Source organism: Dermacentor albipictus, chromosome 1, assembly GCF_038994185.2.
Source record: "Dermacentor albipictus isolate Rhodes 1998 colony chromosome 1, USDA_Dalb.pri_finalv2, whole genome shotgun sequence".
NCBI lineage: Eukaryota > Metazoa > Arthropoda > Arachnida > Ixodida > Ixodidae > Dermacentor > Dermacentor albipictus.
The window spans coordinates 267,583,943-267,604,415 of NC_091821.1; the positions used below are offsets into that span (position 1 = coordinate 267,583,943).

General features: G+C 46.5%; 1 protein-coding gene across 1 annotated transcript in view; it reads left to right on the plus strand.

Moving 5' to 3' along the window:
- Positions 1 to 5,103: 5,103 nt before the first annotated feature.
- Positions 5,104 to 20,473, plus strand: part of LOC135915832 (uncharacterized) — a 32,608-nt gene continuing 17,238 nt past the window's right edge. The window contains exon 1 of the mRNA XM_065449027.1: positions 5,104 to 5,333. The gene's annotated coding sequence lies outside the window, so the exon portion shown is untranslated. The remainder of the gene's footprint in view (positions 5,334 to 20,473) is intronic.

Sequence of the window (20,473 nt, forward strand, 5' to 3'; positions counted from 1 at the left end):
TTTCTGTGCCTCATTTCTGACCCACATCCGCAACACCACGGCACCAGAGTCCCGATTGACCTACTAAACTCCTTTGTTGCGACCTTGATGGCGCCAATATAGCCTGTTGCTGCGTTCGTATGGTAATTGTGAAGAAAAAAAATTATTGCGTTGCCGAAGAAGAAATAATACGCAGCCCCTCCGTTTCCTTGCGAGCCACTTTCTTCTTGAACTGAGAGATACCTTAGAGAGCGTAGTGAGAACTTTCAAAGCTCATGCTCATTATACATATTGCGCGCGCTCGCGTCCAGGGCTGGATCGCAAGTCTTTGCATCTCAATAGCGCGGCCAGCCGACCTAGCGAGAACCGGAGCCGCGCGGCTTTGGAAAATTGCTTTCCCGTGCCTCTTCGCGCGCACATTTTAGCAACGGTCTCTGCGGCGGCTGTTTCCTTTCTTTACTCGTGGCTACGTGTCGCAGAACATTTGATAGGCTCTTCCAAGGGTTTTTAACAGGCTTGCGACCGGGCCGAGGGCATAAAAAAAAAGAACGTCGACATTGGCTAGCACTTGCTATAAATACATGCACGAGCATTGCGTGTGCGAGTTGAACGTCAGCAGCTTGCGACCGGCGAGATTGGCTTAAGTGGGGATGTTTTTCGGCCACGTGTTTTCTAGGGACCAGAATGCTTACTTGTTTACGCCAAGTGTGTTCCGGCATTCAGGTATCCTTAAGAAAAGCCCCATTCCACTGAAATTCCCAATAGCATCGGCCATATCACATTGGTGTCTATGGAGGGCATGCTTCGTGCCAGATAGATGCACAGTGAATCTATTGTACATCTATTGTCCTCGGAGAAGTGTGCGTGGTCTCCTAGACTCATTTTTTAAGTGGCATGACCTACCAGACTAAGATTTTTATTCTGCACTGGCACGAAATATAGCACAGCGGCAGAATTTAGCAGGCCTGAATCAAAGCAGCCAAGCGGGGATTGAAGCTTCGGAAACTTCGTGACATTTAGGAACAAGGCAGACGGCTCACACGCAATATCCGGCCGAAAAAAAAACGCCGATTTGTAGCTTAAAATTTGTTTCAGTCAGATTACTTTTTCGTTCGCGATGCCGTTTGAGCCCGTTTGAGACCTACGCAGAGGGATTTTTCCGCAACTCGCATGTCAACATGCAGCTGACCTTCATTTGCGATTCACTGGCTCTACTAAAATATTGAAACTTATTTACGTTCGGATGCTAAACTTGCACCAACAAAGTCTGCATCAGCAAGTTTGCCATCTGCTCATTTTTGGAAAAGAGCGCTATACCACTGGCCTACGACTCATTGCGGTCGTGTTACCTATGCAGTGGAATCACTCGAAGCGCCGTCATTCTCCCGGTTTTCTCAGCATTAGTTCTGCGGCTCAGAAGTGCAAACCGTCGGACTCTGTCTGTCTGTCTGTCTGTCTGTCCGTCCGTCCGTCCGTCCGTCCGTCCGTCCGTCCGTCCGTCCGTCCGTCCGTCCGCCCGCCCGTCCGTCCGTCCGTCTGTCCGTCTGTCTGTCTGTCTGTCTGTCTGTCCGTCTGTCCGTCTGTCTGTCTGTCTGTCTGTCTGTCTGTCTGTCTGTCTGTCTGTCTGTCTGTCTGTCTGTCTGTCTGTCTGTCTGTCTGCCTGCCTGCCTGCCTGTCTGTCTGTCTGTCTGTCTGTCTGTCTGTCTGTCTGTCTGTCTGTCTGTCTGTCTGTCTGTCTGTCTGTCTGTCTGTCTGTCTGTCTGTCTGTCTGTCTGTCTGTCTGTCTGTCTGTCTGTCTGTCTGTCTGTCTGTCTGTCTGTCTGTCTGTCTGTCTGTCTGTCTGTCTGTCTGTCTGTCTGTCTGTCTGTCTGTCTGTCTGTCTGTCTGTCTGTCTGTCTGTCTGTCTGTCTGTCTGTCTGTCTGTCTGTCTGTCTGTCTGTCTGTCTGTCTGTCTGTCTGTCTGTCTGTCTGTCTGTCTGTCTGTCTGTCTGTCTGTCTGTCTGTCTGTCTGTCTGTCTGTCTGTCTGTCTGTCTGTCTGTCTGTCTGTCTGTCTGTCTGTCTGTCTGTCTGTCTGTCTGTCTGTCTGTCTGTCTGTCTGTCTGTCTGTCTGTCTGTCTGTCTGTCTGTCTGTCTGTCTGTCTGTCTGTCTGTCTGTCTGTCTGTCTGTCTGTCTGTCTGTCTGTCTGTCTGTCTGTCTGTCTGTCTGTCTGTCTGTCTGTCTGTCTGTCTGTCTGTCTGTCTGTCTGTCTGTCTGTCTGTCTGTCTGTCTGTCTGTCTGTCTGTCTGTCTGTCTGTCTGTCTGTCTGTCTGTCTGTCTGTCTGTCTGTCTGTCTGTCTGTCTGTCTGTCTGTCTGTCTGTCTGTCTGTCTGTCTGTCTGTCTGTCTGTCTGTCTGTCTGTCTGTCTGTCTGTCTGTCTGTCTGTCTGTCTGTCTGTCTGTCTGTCTGTCTGTCTGTCTGTCTGTCTGTCTGTCTGTCTGTCTGTCTGTCTGTCTGTCTGTCTGTCTGTCTGTCTGTCTGTCTGTCTGTCTGTCTGTCTGTCTGTCTGTCTGTCCTGTCCTGTCCTGTCCTGTCCTGTCCTGTCCTGTCCTGTCCGTCCGCACCGATCAGCAGGGGGCTCCAAGAGAAAAAGCCGTAGTGTTTCTTCTGGCTCTTGGTGGAACGCAGGGTGCTCATGTGATTACGGGCTAAGAAAAAGCACGTTGCAGAAGCTGCTTAATATTCCGTGCCCTAGTGTAATTGGAGAGATTATAAGTTTGCGGCTGCAACATTTAAGAGAACAGTTGCCAATGCAAAGGGCAGCTATGATTGTCAGCACTTTGGTTTTATATGTAAGACTGGCAACAGAAAAACCCTTTTTCGATTTTTGAAAACTAAAGAAAGATTATTCCAGCATCAATAAACATCGAATCTGACTTTCGAACACCCTGTGAATTGGCTAAATTACTGGAAGATATTGCTAAAGCTCTTAAATTCATTTTAGGTCTATATTTCCTTATCATGAACTTGCGCCTCCCCATGGTAACAATATTAAAGAAGTCACAATTCTGAAACTGGCAAAAGTAGCAAGCCTGCTGGCTCCTTCAGAGCTTGGCCATGATGGCGTCCCTACCTCTATACTAAAAGCGTTATATAAGATAACGCCTTAGGTTCTTCTCACTATTGTAAACGATTATATTAGAAATTCGTTGATCTCCCCTGAATGGAGACGGGCAAAAGTACTCTTCTATAAAGCAGGGTGCTGGTTACGCCCTAGACAACATTAGGCCAATATTTCACATCGAATCTTGTAAAACTCGCCGAAAGAGTCTCACAGGGCCGCATAAATAATTTGTTGATAGAAAATATGATCTTGAGCCCGTGCCAAATAGGATTCAGACGTGGGTAATCCATTATTGAGTGTATTTTTACCTAGAAAGCCGAATACAGCTTGTTCGATGCCGCAAACAATATGCTGCCTTAGCTACCTTGGATATTACTGAAGCTTATGACAATGTAAAGCATGCCATACTAATGAAGACACGTTGTGATGCAGGCCTTCCAAAGTATTTGTAGTGTTTTAAACATTTTTAAATGGTCGGAAATGTTACTGCTCTCAATGCGGATTGTCGTCTTTAAAATATAAACAAACTAGAAGTCTTTCCCAAGGTTCAGTCCTATCGCAATCGTTGTTTAATGTTTTGTTACGCTCTATCTCAGCTCAACAGGATGTGCAGGTGTATGCTTACGCTGAAGACATAGCATTGTTTGGTGCATCAGTAGACATACATGCACTATACTAAACTCAGAAGTACTGTACGAGTAGCCTTGAAAAGTGGCTTGATGACATAAACCTCTCTCTTAATGTCAGCAAAAGTTCGATCCTAGTTGTACCTAATACCGTTCCCGTACACATTTCGCTGGTCTGCCAACAAGAGATCATCCCACAAGTGTAGTCACTTAAATATTTGGGAGTTATGTAGGAGAAAATCAGAAGTATAAGAATGGGCTGGGGTGCGTTTGGCAGGCATTCTCCGATTATGAACAGGAGGTTGCCATTATCGCTCAAGAGAAAAGTGTATAATACTTGTGTCTTACCAGTACTCACCTACGGGGCAGAAACCTGGAGGCTTACGAAAAGGGTTCTACTCAAATTAAGGACGACGCAACGAGCTATGGAAAGAAGAATGATAGGTGTAACGTTAAGGGATAAGAAAAGAGCAGATTGGGTGAGGGAACAAACGCGAGTTAATGGCATCTTAGTTGAAATCAAGAAAAAGAAATGGGCATGGGCAGGACATATAATGAGGAGGGAAGATAACCGATGGCCGCTAAGGGTTACGGAATGGATTCCAAGAGAAGGGAAGCGTAGCAGGGGGCGGCAGAAAGTTATGTGGGTGGATGTGATTAAGAAGTTTGCAGGGACGGCATGGCCATAATTAGTACATGACCGGGGTTGTTGGAGAAGTATGGGAGAGGCCTTTGCGCTGCTGTGGCAGTAACCAGGCTGATGATCATGATGATGATAATGATGTACGAGAAAAAAACTCAACGGCAGCCCGCATATTGTATGCAAAGGAGCACGTGCAGTAGGCATGCTGCGTAGACTTAGCAACAGTCGCTATGGAACGCGCAGGGATGTCCTTGCAAAGATTTCTTGCATTTTAGAACGGAAATTACTGTGCTTATGTCTTGGTCTAAATTTGTCGTGAATAGTGTTTACATGAAGAAGCACGCCTTCCTTCTCTTACGATTTGGTTGTATATCCTATCAGTGCAACCCTTTCTGAACATCTATGCATCTCCACAGAGAAAATCTCACTATGTCTACGATATCAAATTGGACTCATTTTTTTAAAATATCGATAGTCTCGTTTGTAAACGCTGCCCTCAAGTAGTTCTTGTGCAAACTCTATTAGACCCATTACAAGTTCACCTCCGTCAGATAGACTTCTTAAGCAGTTCTCCGATCGCTAAGATTAAGTTCGATGGCATTTTGCCAAATAATGCTAGAAATTTGCTCTACCAATTCATAAATGTTATTTTATCTGAGACGACAAATCCGTGATGACGACATCTGAGGATGACATCTGAGGTGACGAATTCACACAAGCTGCTTTTGCAGGCTACCGTTTCCTGGGCGCTTTGTTGTGGCCTGCTGAGTTCATGTCCACCGGATTCTGGATTTCTGTTCCTGCCTTGGCCAGATCCCGCGCCACCGGCACCGACTTTGGTCAAAGTCAGCTACCGCGTCTGGCAACAAGAAACTGCTACGTTCTGCACCACCGGCGGCGGATATAAAAGCCATCGAGACATCGGTGGCTTCGGGCACGGCACCGCATCTGAGATGACGAATTCACACAAGCTGCTTTTGCAGGTTAGTTACCTCTCTGGTGCTTCATGTGTGAAGACCAGCGATTACTATACTTGTTAAACGTGTCGTGCCCTGTATAGCTGCTAGATGTACTGAAACGAACGCTGGCTACTTCATTTGATTTATGTTGTAGATTGCTGGAATTGTTGCTCATGCTTTCTGGCGATATTGAGCCCAATCTTGGTCCAGTGACCAAGGCTGAGTCCGACGCTTTTGCTGGCGTCGGGGAGAGAATTTCTAAACTAGAGGAAGGGCATATGCAACACTCATTGCTGAACTCAAAGGCGCTAAAAAGGGGAAGGCTGCTGCGCTTGTAAAAGCAACCAACTTGAGCAAGGCAATGCAATGCTACATATGCTGAACTAAAAAATTGGAGGACGCTTAAGCTTCGCCTTCAAGAGTGGAACGCGATACCGTTATCGCACCCCGTTCGCACCGCCCACTCATTCGCTCGGCATGCTCTTGAGTCGGCCCCAATGCGCTCAAACGAGACGAAGGGGAGAAGCGGTAAAGTCCCTCAATCATTTAAAAGTACCGCCAGGCTTTGATCCAGCCGACAACGCCTGCGATAGGCTGATCGGTGACATGTGACCTTGCTCCGCCCCTTTGCCGCCATGAAAGTTCCTGCACGCCGGGCGAAGAGCGCGCGTTTCGCCTGTTGTGCATTGCACATCGCTGCGATAAATTCGTTCCGGGAGGTCCGAAATGCCTTGTTGCTGTGCGGTTGGGTGCCGAAACCGGACGAATTATGGCAAGAAGTTATTTTGCATCGCGCGCGGCAACCAGAATTTAACCAGACGAAAAGTATGGTTACACAGAATTGCACGGACGGACTTTGAACCGTCGGTAACAGCACGACTATGCGAGGCAAGTAACATACAACGATACAAAGGTGCCATAGAAAGTATACACGTGCGTGTGTCGAGCGGTGATAGTATTTCACTCGCGTGCATGAATGTTGAGGGCCGAAATTTGTGGAGATTATTTATTTTAGTTCGCTGTGAGCCCGCTGAATAGATCGGCATGACCTAGGATGCGAAGGTCCGAAATGCCATGTTGCTGTGCGGATGGGTGCCGAGATCAGATGGAGAACGACAAGAAGTTATTTTGCATCCCGCGCAGCAAACAAAACCTAACCAGAAGGTAATTATGGTTGCATAGAAATGGACGGAAAGACTGAACCGTCGGTACCTGCACGACTATGTGAGAAAAGTAACGTAGAGCGATACGAAGGTGCGAAAGAAAGTATACACCTGTGTGTGCAGAGCTGCAGTATTATTTCATTCGCGCGCATGAATGTTGACAGCCGAAGTTTGTGGAGATGACTGATTTTAGTGCATTACGAGCCCGTTGACTTAGCAAGTGCAGTATGACCTAGCATGCAAGTAAATAGTGGGGCAGAAACGCATTAACTCGCTGACAAATATCCGCATTGCGTTACGTGCGATAAAAAATAAAATTCAGCAGCGAATTCTACTTTTACACTTTTCTGTGTTTGTGCGCGCGTTGTTAACTGCGCTTTACAACATGTCCAAAATGTAATTTCCAATATCCTAATCGTATTTTGTGCATTGCATATGTGAATAAATATATTGCTAAGTGCCTGCATTACTCTGTTTTTAAAAACGAATACTGCATAGCCACAGCTACTGGCCGTCAAATAATAAAGCGTAATACAGAATGTCAAAGTGCATTACATGCAGCTGCGAGCTCGTTCCTTCCAAGTTTCCCTTACACTCGAAGATGTTTCAGTAATCGGCAATGCCATTTTACTGATGAAAAACACACAACTGCAAATGAACATAAGAAAAACGCCACAAGCGATACGCGGATTGCCAGCAAAACACAGTGCAGTAATAGCTGGGTCAATCCGCGTGCGTTTCGTATAAGGGCTCTCTAATTCTTACGGGGATTTAGCGGTGCACGGAGGCGAAAAGGGATAAACACAACAATGCGCGTCATGATTCGAGTTTACGCGGCGACGTCGCACGGTTCACGAGAACAGTCAACCACATTCACACACGCGCACACACTACGCTCGATGTTGGTGTGCCGCGAGATCAGATCGCGCTGGCAGCCCGAACACGATCGAGGAGACACGCTGACACGATCCATACCACCTCTTCATCATGTCACGACAGTTGCACTGGCTCGTAGCATTGAACCACAAGACACAGCAGTCGTCGTGTAATCGCTACACGACAGACACACTCAGCGACAAGAAGACTGTTGGCGCACTCGTTTCCACAAACACACAGGATGTTGTTTAGTTGCCGTGAGGGTCGCGCGCTTTGAGAATCGCACGTTTGAGCGACGTTATGTCGAAAGTTTTCCGGTCCAAGCGACTGTCAGCCTTCATTTTTACACGACTTCTTCGTTCAATGCAACCGCTATGTGTACGCAGCACACTTACATGCAAAAGATTTCACAGAGCATACGGGATTAAGCGTAAGCAATCACCAAGGCTCGCGCGGTGATTGAGCGCAAACGAACGAAATGTAAACACGCGGAATCGAGGCGATCAAGCCCTCATTACGCTCTCTTGAGCTATTTTCTGGAACACTTATTTGAAATTAAAGGACTAAATTTTGCAGTTTGGGTCCTTCTTTCGTTTTTCGCCACAGTCAGGCACCAGAAGGTTTTATTTCCGCGCGTATGCAGATATTTCTTCACCCCACGAATGCCGCGGCGCCGCGGTTTAGCGTGGGCGCCGTCTGCTACAGGAACTTCCTAGGTGGCGCGCGCGGCAGATGGCGCTACCTTGGAAATTATAGAGGGACCTTAAGAAGCGGGCGAGTGGCGCGCCACCTGTCGGGGCAGTGCCGTACATTGCCAGGTGGGGGTCTTCTGTGTTTGCCGCAAGATGGCTCTGCGTGTGCGCCAAGCGCAGAAGAAATGTAGCGGAAACGTACTTCGCTACTCGTTTAACTGCGACTTCTGTAATTTACATGCTCATAATTACCGATATACACCGCAGTATAACTTTCTACGGCATGTTTTTAAGGCAGCACCACATTCACTAGAGACACTTTTGTCTCACTTTGAACCATCGAACTCATGGCTGAGTGGTAGCGTCTCCGTCTCACACTCCGGAGACCCTGGTTCGCTTCCCACCCAGCCCATCTTGAAGTTGTTTTTATTTATGAATTGCCTTCCGGGATTTTGCACTCACGGCCGACGCCGACGACACCGGCTTTTCTGCGACACAAGCTTCTTAACGCTGTCGCGTTAAAAGTACTAAAGACGAGCTAGCAGGCGCTAAGAGCGAAATCGAACTTCTTAACGCAAGGGTAACGCCACTAGAAGTAAGCGCTCCGTCGGAGCGCTCGGCCGATTCAGCCACGGGAGCCGATGTTTTGCATGGTGTTTCTAATCAGCTCGTTACAGTCACCTTTAGGTGCGATGACACGGAGAACAGGCTGCGACGATCTAACTTGTTTTTCTTTGGTACTCAAGATGACTCAGCAGAGGATTGGGCAGCATCGGAGATAAACATAATAAAGTTTTGCGCAGAAAAGCTGGAAATTAGGAGAACTGGTGCAAAGTTTGAACGTGTACATCGACTAGGCGAATGCAGTGCAAACAAGCATCGGCCTCCCATAGCAAAGTTGGCATTTTTTAGAGACAAAGACAAGGTTCTTGCAGCTGCTCGTAAGCTTAAAGGCTCATCATTTTCCATACGCGAAGACTTCTCGTTTACCACTAGCCTAGCAAGAATAAAACTGGTAGAGTTTGCTAAGACACAAAACAAACCATATAGGTAATCGGTTGATACGCTGTGCATGGGTACGGCGACATATGCGCGTGACATTGCCACGCACACTGTTGTGCGGTGGAATATATAGCAAGAGAGGCGCACGTGCCCTCACGACCGTCAAGAATCACCATCTTTTCCCATGAAAAGACAAATATCATTTACTAACATCCAAAGCCTAATATCAAAGCATGAAAAAGGTTTCTTCCTTCCTCGGAGATGCCGATTCTGGCATAGTCATTCCCACCGAAACCTGGCTGCATCCAGATATTTCTGATAATGAAATTTTTGCCCTTGCCAGCACTTGTCCACTTGTCCAAGTGGGAGGCTGCTCTACGCAGTCCCCATTTTGAATCCCTACTATGGGCAGTCCAACGGGCCCGCGACGTGGTGGAGAGGCTAGTTCGTTCTGTCCCGACGTGGGAGCAGCCCGCTACGTGCTGGTGCTCGTCCCGATGGACCTTATTAAAGTTTTTCCATCCATCCTTGCCAGCACTTACAATACATACTGGCATGACAGCCTCGACAGGCGATGTGGTGGCGTCATCACTGTGATTAAAAAAATCATTACGCCTTACTACGTTAACTCAGACTCCAATCTCGAGATCGTTTGGCCCACCTGTCTAACTCGTCCTACGAAAGTACTCATTTGTGCCTGTTACCGTCCTCCTGATTCGAACCAAACCTTTGCCACGGGCACCTTCGCACCAGTATCGTTACTGCAATTAAGGCCTGTCCAGCGCATATAATTTATCTTTCAGGGGATTTTAATTGTCCGCACATCGACTGGGCAAAGCTAAAGTCTGCCTGTCCAGTGTCATTAGAAATAATTAATTTAACCCTAGACTGCAACTTCACCCAGACTATATATATATATATATATATATATATATATATATATATATATATATATATATATATATATATATATATATATATATATATATATATATATATATATATATATATATATATATATATATATATATATATATATATATATATATATATATATATATATATATATATATAGTCTTCCTTAGGGTACCCGTTAGGGTACCCGGTTCCGGGTACCCCGTTCCTGATTGGCACTGTTCACGACAAGTAGCCATTGATATCTAGATAGGCACACTGATGCTTGCCCGGAACACTGTCGCATCGCAGGAGAGGACCACACGCTGCTCAGCGCTATAATCCTTGGCTACTGCGATGAAAATGGCGTGGGAATACCACGAATTGCTTGGTTGGTGGACATACCGACATCGCTCGGATAAGCGAGAACCGACTGCAGTGCTGAGCAATGGAAACGCGGTACTCGGAGCGCGTGGCTGCCGCGCTTTTCGGCACCGCTGGCGAGCGCTGGATGATTGCTGTGGGACCAGATGCAGTCACAATGCATAACAAAGGGTCTCGCCTTCATCGTAAACCACGATGCATCAGTTCGGTGTTCACAGCGACCACGCTTGGCGCAAAAGGCGTCGACAGCCACGCGCTCCTATGGCGTCGCGTTTAAATCGTTGAGCACGACAACCTGTGGCCGCCGGTACCGTAACCTTTATTTTTCTAGAGAGGGTGTCAGCTTTTGTTTTTTCTATCGAAAGCTTTCCTGAAGGGCTCCAATATCGAAAAAAAAAAAGATGAAGAAGCACTGTAAGAATAACATCTGCCGCTGCACGGAAGAAGCGAATTCAGCAAACGCCAGCAATTGCTGCGACTTTTAACCCATTTACAGCGACGAAATCGTGCACGGCGCACACCGCCATCTTTTTTTTTTTTGCATACGGGGCAGATACCAAATGTGATATGTGCCACCTATTTGGAAAGTAAGACGTTTAGAAAATAAGAGAACTGGTGTCCTGGAGAAAGACGTATTATTTAACAGTCATCCTCTGAAGAAGGATCGCTTCTTTGCGTGGCGCAAATTACAAAGAGTGGATGTTGCGCTGTAGCTCGGTGGTAAACTCGCCCGCCTCCGAGCTGCACACAGCAGTGGAAGCTCGACGCCCAGCGGCACAGGTGGGCCTTTTCCTTCACCGCACAACGAAGCCGAGGGGGAAGAGGTGTTCTGACGACATCGGCCTGACCAACGGCCAGAGAAACCCCGTTTTGAGGTCTTACTCGCTGTCACAATAAAAAAAAATTAAATGAGCAAAAAAAGTACGCGCACATTAATAAAAGCAGGCGCTTAGTATGCTGGCATGGTATGCGTCGTACGTATTTGCGGCGAGCCGTGCTCTGCACTATTGTCGCTTGTCAGTCACGGCACATGAAATGACCCGAGTGCAAAAGCATGCTGCGCAAATCGCTACAGCAGGCCGGCCGCGATGTTGCCAGCTGCGAGGTAGATGCATTCCTAGCTGTCGCTGTCCAATGAGCAAGCGGGAGGGCTGGCCACGCGCAAAAGAATGACAGCGAAAGACGCCAGGATGAATCACCAAAGATGAGTACGAGAGCATCTCAGTGCCTAATTTCGAGACTCTTCATTTGCACTCCTATTGATAATGTTGCGAGCATTATATACACTTCCACAGCTGCTCTATTGAAAAGAGCGCTGACCTTCACCGATACTGCGAATGTAGCTTTTCAGAGAGAAAGAGATCTGTATTTAAAAATCAGTCTGCCTCAAGAACATTCAATAGCACGCTCTGACCTTTTGGTATGGAGCTGCCGACACCTGTTGCCAACGCAGAAAAATAATGCTAGTGACCAGCCTTAAAAAGGAAGCTTTAGCTCTGGAATGCCTGTCTAAATACATGGGAACAGAGAAATAATTTTTTGTCGGCATCCACCGCACCAGTTTCGATGAGGTTTGTTGGATATAAAATAAAAACATAAGGATGTAGTGGCTGTGGGACTGCATTTTTTATTTAGACTGTCAATTTAAAAAAATGCTCTTGGAGATTACATAATTTCAAGAAACCATACTATCAAGCTTACAACTCTGTAACTCAAAAATAATAAAAAAACGGTATCGTAATTCTGCAAGCTATACCTAGTACTACATTGAAAGTGGACATAACTGCTGTGTTAGACACCACTCCGAAAAATACCACTAATTTCTGGGTAGGACGTTCACAAACCCCCGTAAACATTATAAGAATGTCACGTAAGCTGTAAGTTTATACATCAAATTAGTCCGTTCCGGATGCGCGAACAGTTGCAAATCACAGAACTGTGATATCTGTTTTTGGTGCAGAGTTACCTATTTGTTTGCTTTATGCTTTAATATATGTTTAAACTTCCAGATTTTCGGAATCTTCCTTAAAAATTCTGGGCCCTAAATCAAAATTTCGCTTTCGACAGTAACTAGAATTTAATGTTCTCTCTCAAACTGAACAAATTTCATTCAAATAGATCCAGTGGTTACCTCATAAAATCATTTCTGCGTTTTACACGTATTTTAAAGCAAATCGATGTTGGCCCCGAGCTAAAGCTTCCTCTTGAACATCGCACTTCGTGCTGGGAGCGTTTTAATTCAAACCAAACAGTAGGGCCCGACGAGGTTAGTGGACAGTCGAACATTCTCTAGGAACACTGCAAAGGTTTTTTTTACCAGCGTGTTTTCTGCGTTTATTACACTTGAACAAGTGCGCTGGACAGAGGTGCCACCAAATGCGGGCCCGCTTGTAGATGCGCTCCAATTACTTTGTTGCACCGTCTGAGCCATCACTGGGTTGCTGTCAGGTGTTTCGCTAGTGAAATAGACAGTCTTCATATAAATTTGCAGGGAATCGTGATGTAAAGCTTCTGAATGCACCATATGACTGACTTAGCAGTGCCTCTGTTTATTCGCTTGGATATGCATAGCATATGCAAGGAGTGCGCCGTTGCGCGCACTCATAAACTGCCTTATTGCTTACTGAAGTTCTTGGAGAGATTTACACGTATATTGCTAGACGTAAACCTTGCGTTGCAGTCACTCAAGCCCCACGGTAGTAATTAGTTGTGTATTGAGAGGCTTAACTTGGTCCTTGTTACTTCAAATGTCCTTGGTCGCTATATTTCTCTGGCTGTTGAAATCCGCCGCAGTGACTCAAAGGAAATTGCGTTTTGCTGCTGTGCGGGTTGGATTCTAGACCGTATACCGAGGGCGGTGAATACAAATATGGCCGCACTTGGAATCGACTCGGAACTCCTCATTACAGTTTCTCATGTATCCCAGATGTCGCCTTGCCCGCTATATGGGGATGCAGGATGTTGGGCCCCATTTGGACCCTACGTGGGTCATTTATAAGAGACCGGCACGATGCCGATAATGAGGCTACGAGTAGCTCGAGCAGTATTTTGAGGGAAGCCGGTCTGGACAAGCATCTGTGAATTAATGTCATGTCTGCCGTTGACTCTTACGAGCTGCGCGACTTTTTGCTATTATACATGTACGTGACTTATGTACACGCTTTTGTGTTGCCCATATATATATATATATATATATATATATATATATATATATATATATATATATATATATATATATATATATATAAACGAGAAGAAAGGGGGTTAACCGAGGGACCCGATATTTATTAGTCATATAATGAGAAGCCAACAAACACTGACACCAAGTACAACATAGGGGAAATTGCATGTGCTTAATAAATGAAATAAAGTAATGATAAATTAATGGAAATTAAAGTGGATGAAAAAACAACTTGCCGCAGGTGGGAACCGAACCCACAACCTTCGCATGTCGCGTGCGATGCTCTACCAATTGAGCTACCGCGGCGGCGTTTCCCCATCCACTTTCTTGGGTATTCATGTGTACTAGTAGAACCCTGGGAGTGTTAGCCAGCGCCCCTCACTCACAGACCTTGGCGGCGGACGTGGAACGTCTTCTTTGCCGCAGGCGTCACGAGAACGTGATCTTTTCGGGTGAAGGCAACTGGTCAATAAACCCACATATGCTACCTGAAGGCATCAATGTTGCCGGATTCGAGACCCTCGTTAAGTAATAAACGAGAAGAAAGGGGGTTAACCGAGGGACCCGATATTTATTAGTCATATAATGAGAAGCCAACAAACACTGACACCAAGTACAACATAGGGGAAATTGCATGTGCTTAATAAATGAAATAAAGTAATGATAAATTAATGGAAATTAAAGTGGATGAAAAAACAACTTGCCGCAGGTGGGAACCGAACCCACAACCTTCGCATGTCGCGTGCGATGCTCTACCAATTGAGCTGTTGGCTAACACTCCCAGGGTTCTACTAGTACACATAAATACCCAAGAAAGTGGATGGGGAAACGCCGCCGCGGTAGCTCAATTGGTAGAGCATCGCACGCGACATGCGAAGGTTGTGGGTTCGGTTCCCACCTGCGGCAAGTTGTTTTTTCATCCACTTTAATTTCCATTAATTTATCATTACTTTATTTCATTTATTAAGCACATGCAATTTCCCCTATGTTGTACTTGGTGTCAGTGTTTGTTGGCTTCTCATTATATATATATATATATATATATATATATATGGTCTGTGCCTTTTCACGCACATGTCAGGAACACTGATCAAGTTGGACTGATGGGACAGCAGGCGTATATAACATAGTAATCTTTCGTCATCACTACTCATTGCCTTCTGCTCTCCTTTTACCCCAGCGAGGAGTAGCAGGCACGTCCCTCCGGCCAATATCTCCGCTTTTCCTCTCATTAACAATTCTCTGTGTTGTCTCCCTGTCTACGTAGCCCATGTGCTCTTGAGGTTGGTACGTAAACCCCATCCACCGTTATTATTCCGTTACTCTTGAGCTCGCTTACCTCTTGTGGAATTCCATTTCCTAATGCGGATCGAATTCGATCACTGAAAGATTCTAGTGACGCACACGTAGTTACCGAGCACTGCTAACATCTTGAAGGGAGCAGATTCTTTTTTTTTGTCTGCTAAGCAGATTAATATACACGCTTCTATCATTCAAGTTGGTGTTCCAACGATGAATTCAATTCATTCTTTAAAGCAGCGGAGTTGTAATAACGAGGTTATTGGTTCACTGGTAACATACTGCCAGCGCCTCGTATACTTGAATTTAGGTACAAATAAAATGACCTCAGGTTGCCGAAAATAACGGCACCTGCAGGGTGTGTGCTGTGCGCTCCATGATTTTAGAGCATATGCTAGTAATGGAGATGGCACGACAGTTACTGAGGCATTAATGGTCACCTTTCTTGAAGACTGGAACAATATTCCCGTTCCGCCAATCAGATGGAACCTGCCCACCGGGCGAGAGACTGCTGAAAAATGCGCGAAAATATGAAGCTTGTAACGTTTAGTACATTTAAGCACTCTGGCGTTAACGCCACCTACACCACCTGATGATGAATTTTAAAGAATATGTTACTTTGACGATAACATTCAGCTCAAACGTTAGGCAGTTCATCAGTGGACGCAACAAGTGTGGAAAATCAGGATGGTCGTCATGGGGCTTATTTGTGAAAAACTGAACAAAATGTGGTATTTAACGCATTCGCGGCATGAGATACAGGAACGGAGCGGCCATTTGCTTCACACAAAGAGATAGCGTTTTGGGAGAAGCGAACCAGCGTTTGGCAGAAGGTATCTTCTGCCTGACCCTGTTTCACTTTCTTAAAGCCGCTAACTTCAGCCATGGTATCAACGCAACCTTTTCAGATACAGACAGTTCTTAATGATCTCTCTGGCTCGATCGGAGCGGAGCCCTTGACAAAGTATCTGCCAAGGCAAGATTTTTGCCTGGCATGTACTCAATTTTGAACAGGAAACTCATTAGCCTCATTCGGAAGCGCTGAATACGCGGAGGAAGCAAATCAAGCGGTGCTTTGCCCAGTAGCGTTACGAGTGGTTTGTGGTCAGTCTCGAACTTTACTTCCAGTCCTCTCAGATAGGAAGGAGGGGCGGGGCTCAAACCTCTCCGCTGCCAATGTTAGGGATGGAGTTTCCTTCTCGATCTGTGCGTACCGAGACTCTGTCAGCGATAATGATCTGGAGGCAAACGCCAGTGGACGGCGCTCGCGATCACCTTGCTCCTGGAACAAGACCGTGCCGAGGCGAAATGAAGAGGCATCAGCGGAAACTACTGACAGCCGCTTTGGGTCATATTTTGCCATGCAACGACCAGAATATATGAGTTCGTAGATGCTACTCAGAGCCTATTCTTGAATCTTACCCCATATCCACTCGCGACCCTTCTGCAGAAGTTTCCGCAGCGCAGCGCTTATCTGTGACCGCTTAGGAATAAACCTGGCTAGGTGATTAGCCATGCCAAGAAATTTGCGCACGTCGCTTACGTCACAAGGTGGCTCTAGGTTTTTAAGGGCGTCCAGTTTCTTTGGATCCGGTTTTATGCCTTCTTTATTGATAAGGCATCCCAGGAAAGCTACTTCTGTTACGCCGAAGCCACGCTTCGCTTTATTTAGCGTTATACTTTCGTTTTCCAGCTTTTCCAATGTTTTCTCAAGACGCTGGTCATGTCCTGGTTTCGAGCGCCCAAAAATTAAAATATCATTGATTAAATTCACAACTCTTGGCATGCCAGTCAAGATTTCGGACATTCGTTTATGAAACTGCTCAGGCGCCGATGTAATAACAAAAGGCAGCCTTTGAAAGCAGTACCTCCCGTAGGGCGTTGTGAAAGGGGTCAACAGCGGACTCTCACTGGACAACTTAACCAGCGCGTCCAGCTTAGAAAATAGTGTAGCACCACGTAAAAAGCCTATAGCGTTTCATCCGCAGTTGGCAAAACATAGCGTTCCCTAAGCATATTTCGGTTTAGGTGCGTGATATCAGTGCAGATTCGTACTGCTCCTGATGGTTTCCACACAGGAACTATTCCAGCGCACCATTCTGAAGATCCCTCTAGTTTTCTTATTACGCCCTGTCTTTCCATGTCACCCAACTCATTCTTAACAGTATTTCTCATGGAAAGAGGAACTGCGGCGTGCCTCATGAATCCTATAGGGCACAGAGTTTGTCTTCAAGTGGATGGTATACTCTCCCGATAGTGCACCTAATCCCTGAAACAGCTGAGGTTACCGATGCTCCCAAAGTCCTGAAGACGCCACGCCGTCTACAAATTTAACCACCCCCAGCAGTTCTGAGGCTTCTATACAAAGAGCGAACCGCAACGAAGCAACGACAAGTACTGTCTGTTTGATAGTTGCCTGTTTCCAACTAATAACCGCATTGAACTTTCCCAAAGCCTTTAGTCGATTCCCGCTTGATCCCGTTCGAACTATGCCAGTTTTATCTAACTTTGATGGGCTGCCAGGGAATGTTCAAGGGACCACAGATACCTCAGCAACCCTGTCTACTTTCGCGGAGACTGGCGTTCCATTATTAATAGACAATTAAGTGAACTTGGCACTCGCGGAGTAATTATCAACAGTTCTGAGAAAGTACAATGCATTGTCTTTCTTAAGGGAAGGCAGTCCTACCTTGCTGGATGTGAAGCCCTTCTTGCGACAGACAGCACTGAAGTGTCCTTTCACGTTGCAGTGGTAACACTTTGCTGCCTTCGCCGGGCCCGCAAGCCTTGGATGCGACGCTCGCCCGCAGAACGGAGACCGCTGAGGTTTCCCTTGAGTTACCGTGCCCTTTACGTGATGCGTGAGATTCTCCTTTCGAAGTGGTTGTGAAGACGCGCCCTTCTTTTCGATAGCGTCCACGTCAGTTTCCATCGGCGTAACGGACGAACTGTCGTTTCGCAATTGCTGCTGCTGTTCGTGACTGTTTCTTTGAGACGGACCTTGGCGATGGCGCTTGCCAGCGTGTGGTCGACGCCCATTTGCAGTGTTTCGGAGAGCTTCACGTCCCTGAGGCCAACGACAAAGGGGTCGCGAATCATTCTCTCTTTGAAAGTGCCGAAGTCGCACCTGTCTGCATGCGTGTGCAGAGCTGTGACGAAGTTGGTCGACGGACTCGCCTGGATTCTGGCGTCTGCTGTGAAAGCAAGCGCTTTCGTAAACGACGCTGCGAGCAGCGACGAAGTGCTTGTCAAACTTGCCTTTGACGACCTCGCATTTCTTGGCGTCGTCTTTCCGCAAGTCGAAGGTTTGAAATATCGTCCTTGCTTGTCTTCCCGTTGTCTGAAGCAGAGTCGGGACTTGAAGTTCCTCGCTGCGCTCGTTCAATCCTGACGAAAACCGGTAGTCGTTGAATTCTTGCGACCATGCGGGTCATTTGTGCGTTCTTTCGAAGTTGAAGTGTGACGGCGGCTGGATGGCGAACATTCCAGAGGAAGGTGGTCTTGGGTCACCTCAAAGCATGGTGTTGTTGTTGTGCCTCTTTGTAGAGAGATCCACAGCGAAGAAGAAGCACAGCATGAGGCTACTTTCCTGACATTAACCGGAAACTTCTGACACCATGTAGCGTTACTGCCACCATGTAGCGTTACTGCCACCATGTCGGGGCAGACGCACTGTTGAAGAACACTACAGACACCAGTCCAAGCCATAAACCAAAAAGCCCCCGTTTATTGTCCGCGAACCCTTTATATATACTGGCGGGTGGTGACGTCACCGGCGAGCTCGGACGCCGCAGCAGACTTGGAACGAGGGCGTCGCTCAGTGGAACGCCGGATCAATTTGATGCGTTTCGGTGTGGGTTCACCGGAGCGCTGGTTGCGTCCGATGCAGCGCCACAGTAAGACAGGTGTCGATAAAATCACTGCCATTGTTTGTCTTCTGCTAACGTGCATGCGAGGTCCGTTATTGTTATAGCAAGAAGGTTAAAGTCACCAAAGAGCATGATTGGACTCTTTTGATAGGCAGTGTAATGTTAAGTCAACGGATTACCAGTTAGGGAGGTCTGTAATGAATACGGATGACCCGGCTCGGATAAAGCGTATTGCAGCTTAATCAACGTAGTTCTAGAGGTGAAAATATATTTACTGGTGAGCATCGGGAGGGTGAGATTAGTGGCGACAAGAACACCATTGCAGCGTGCGCCATCGCTTCGGTCTTTACGGAAAATGTCGAAGTTAGTAAGGTAAGGCAAGATATCGGAATCTATAATCAATAAGTTGAGCTGTGCTTCGGTTAAAAGGATGGGTACCACTCGAACTAGAAGTAACACTACTGCATAAGGCATCGCGTTTGGGTGTGACGCTGTGAATGTTAGTCTACGAAAATGATACCCCAGCGAAGTATTTTTTCCCTGGGTGAAGTGGACGCGAGTGCTATGACTTTAGTTCAACAACTCTTTTAGATGAACGATCATACACAATGTCTTGTTTTGCATTAACAGTTTATCAAGGGTAGTTTGAATTTTGTTTTGCGCCTTTCTGACTTGAACCATATGTCCACGAGCTTGAGATGTCATGGAGAAGAAGTCTTCACTGACGCTGAATCCGGTGCCCATGAATTTCAGCCTGTAAAAAGAATGATCTCCTTAAAATGAGACTATTGTAGGTATATTTTCTTCTTGTAGGTTCCAAATCCATGGGTTCGCTCGGCATTACGTGCTTCGAGAGTATAATTTCAAGGAACCCGGCAAAGTAGTCAATGATTAGGCCCTCGTTCTCATTCCACATTTCATTCTACCTCTCCTTCAAACTATAGCGAAAGCAAGGTTGTTTCAACGACACCTGTTTTCGGCACAGTCAGTTCGGACTGTCAATTCCGCTACTCGTGTCATGCACTTGTTCGTGAAAATTAATTATATTCGGCGGTTATACGTGCCAAAACCACAATACGATTATGTGAGGCACATCGTAGGAGGGTACTTGGGAATAATTTTGACCAGCTGAGGTTTCTTTAACCGGTACCTAATTCACAGCGCGCAGGCGTTTTTTGCGTTTCTCCCTCGTAGAAATGCGGCCGCCACGGCCGGGATCGAACCTACTATGTTGAGCTCAGCAGGGCAACGCCTCAGTCATTGCGCTGCCGCAGAGCTTCACTTGTCCGTGCGTGCCTGCGCATGCAGATGTTCATATGGTCACTTCGCAGTGGACGCCATTGTGCCGTGCATTGGGCGCACGCTCAAGAACCCCAGGTGGTCAAAATCATTCCGGGAGTCACCCGACTGTGACGCCCTCATAATCAGATCATTGTTTTGGCACGTATGACCCCAGAATTCAATTTTCACTTTATTGAGCGGACAGTGATGTGATTTCGGCTTCTATTTTGACGAGCTTTGTTTTGATTTTATTAAACATTTTCTCGTGATCGAATCGAATGGCCAGGAAATTTTCAAATGTGGTTGCCTATCCGGACCGCCAGGTCATTTATCGCTCTACACTCTTAGAGAATGGTCGCATCAGTTACCAATCAAAAGCTACTAACTGTTTGTCCCGATGTTAACCGAGATTATAATCGCGCCGGTAGTTGCATTTACTATACTTAAAGGAGGAGGTGCATTCCACTAGCTCACGTAGTTTAATAACCATAGATCGTAATGGCACCGGTGCAGTGGCATTTTC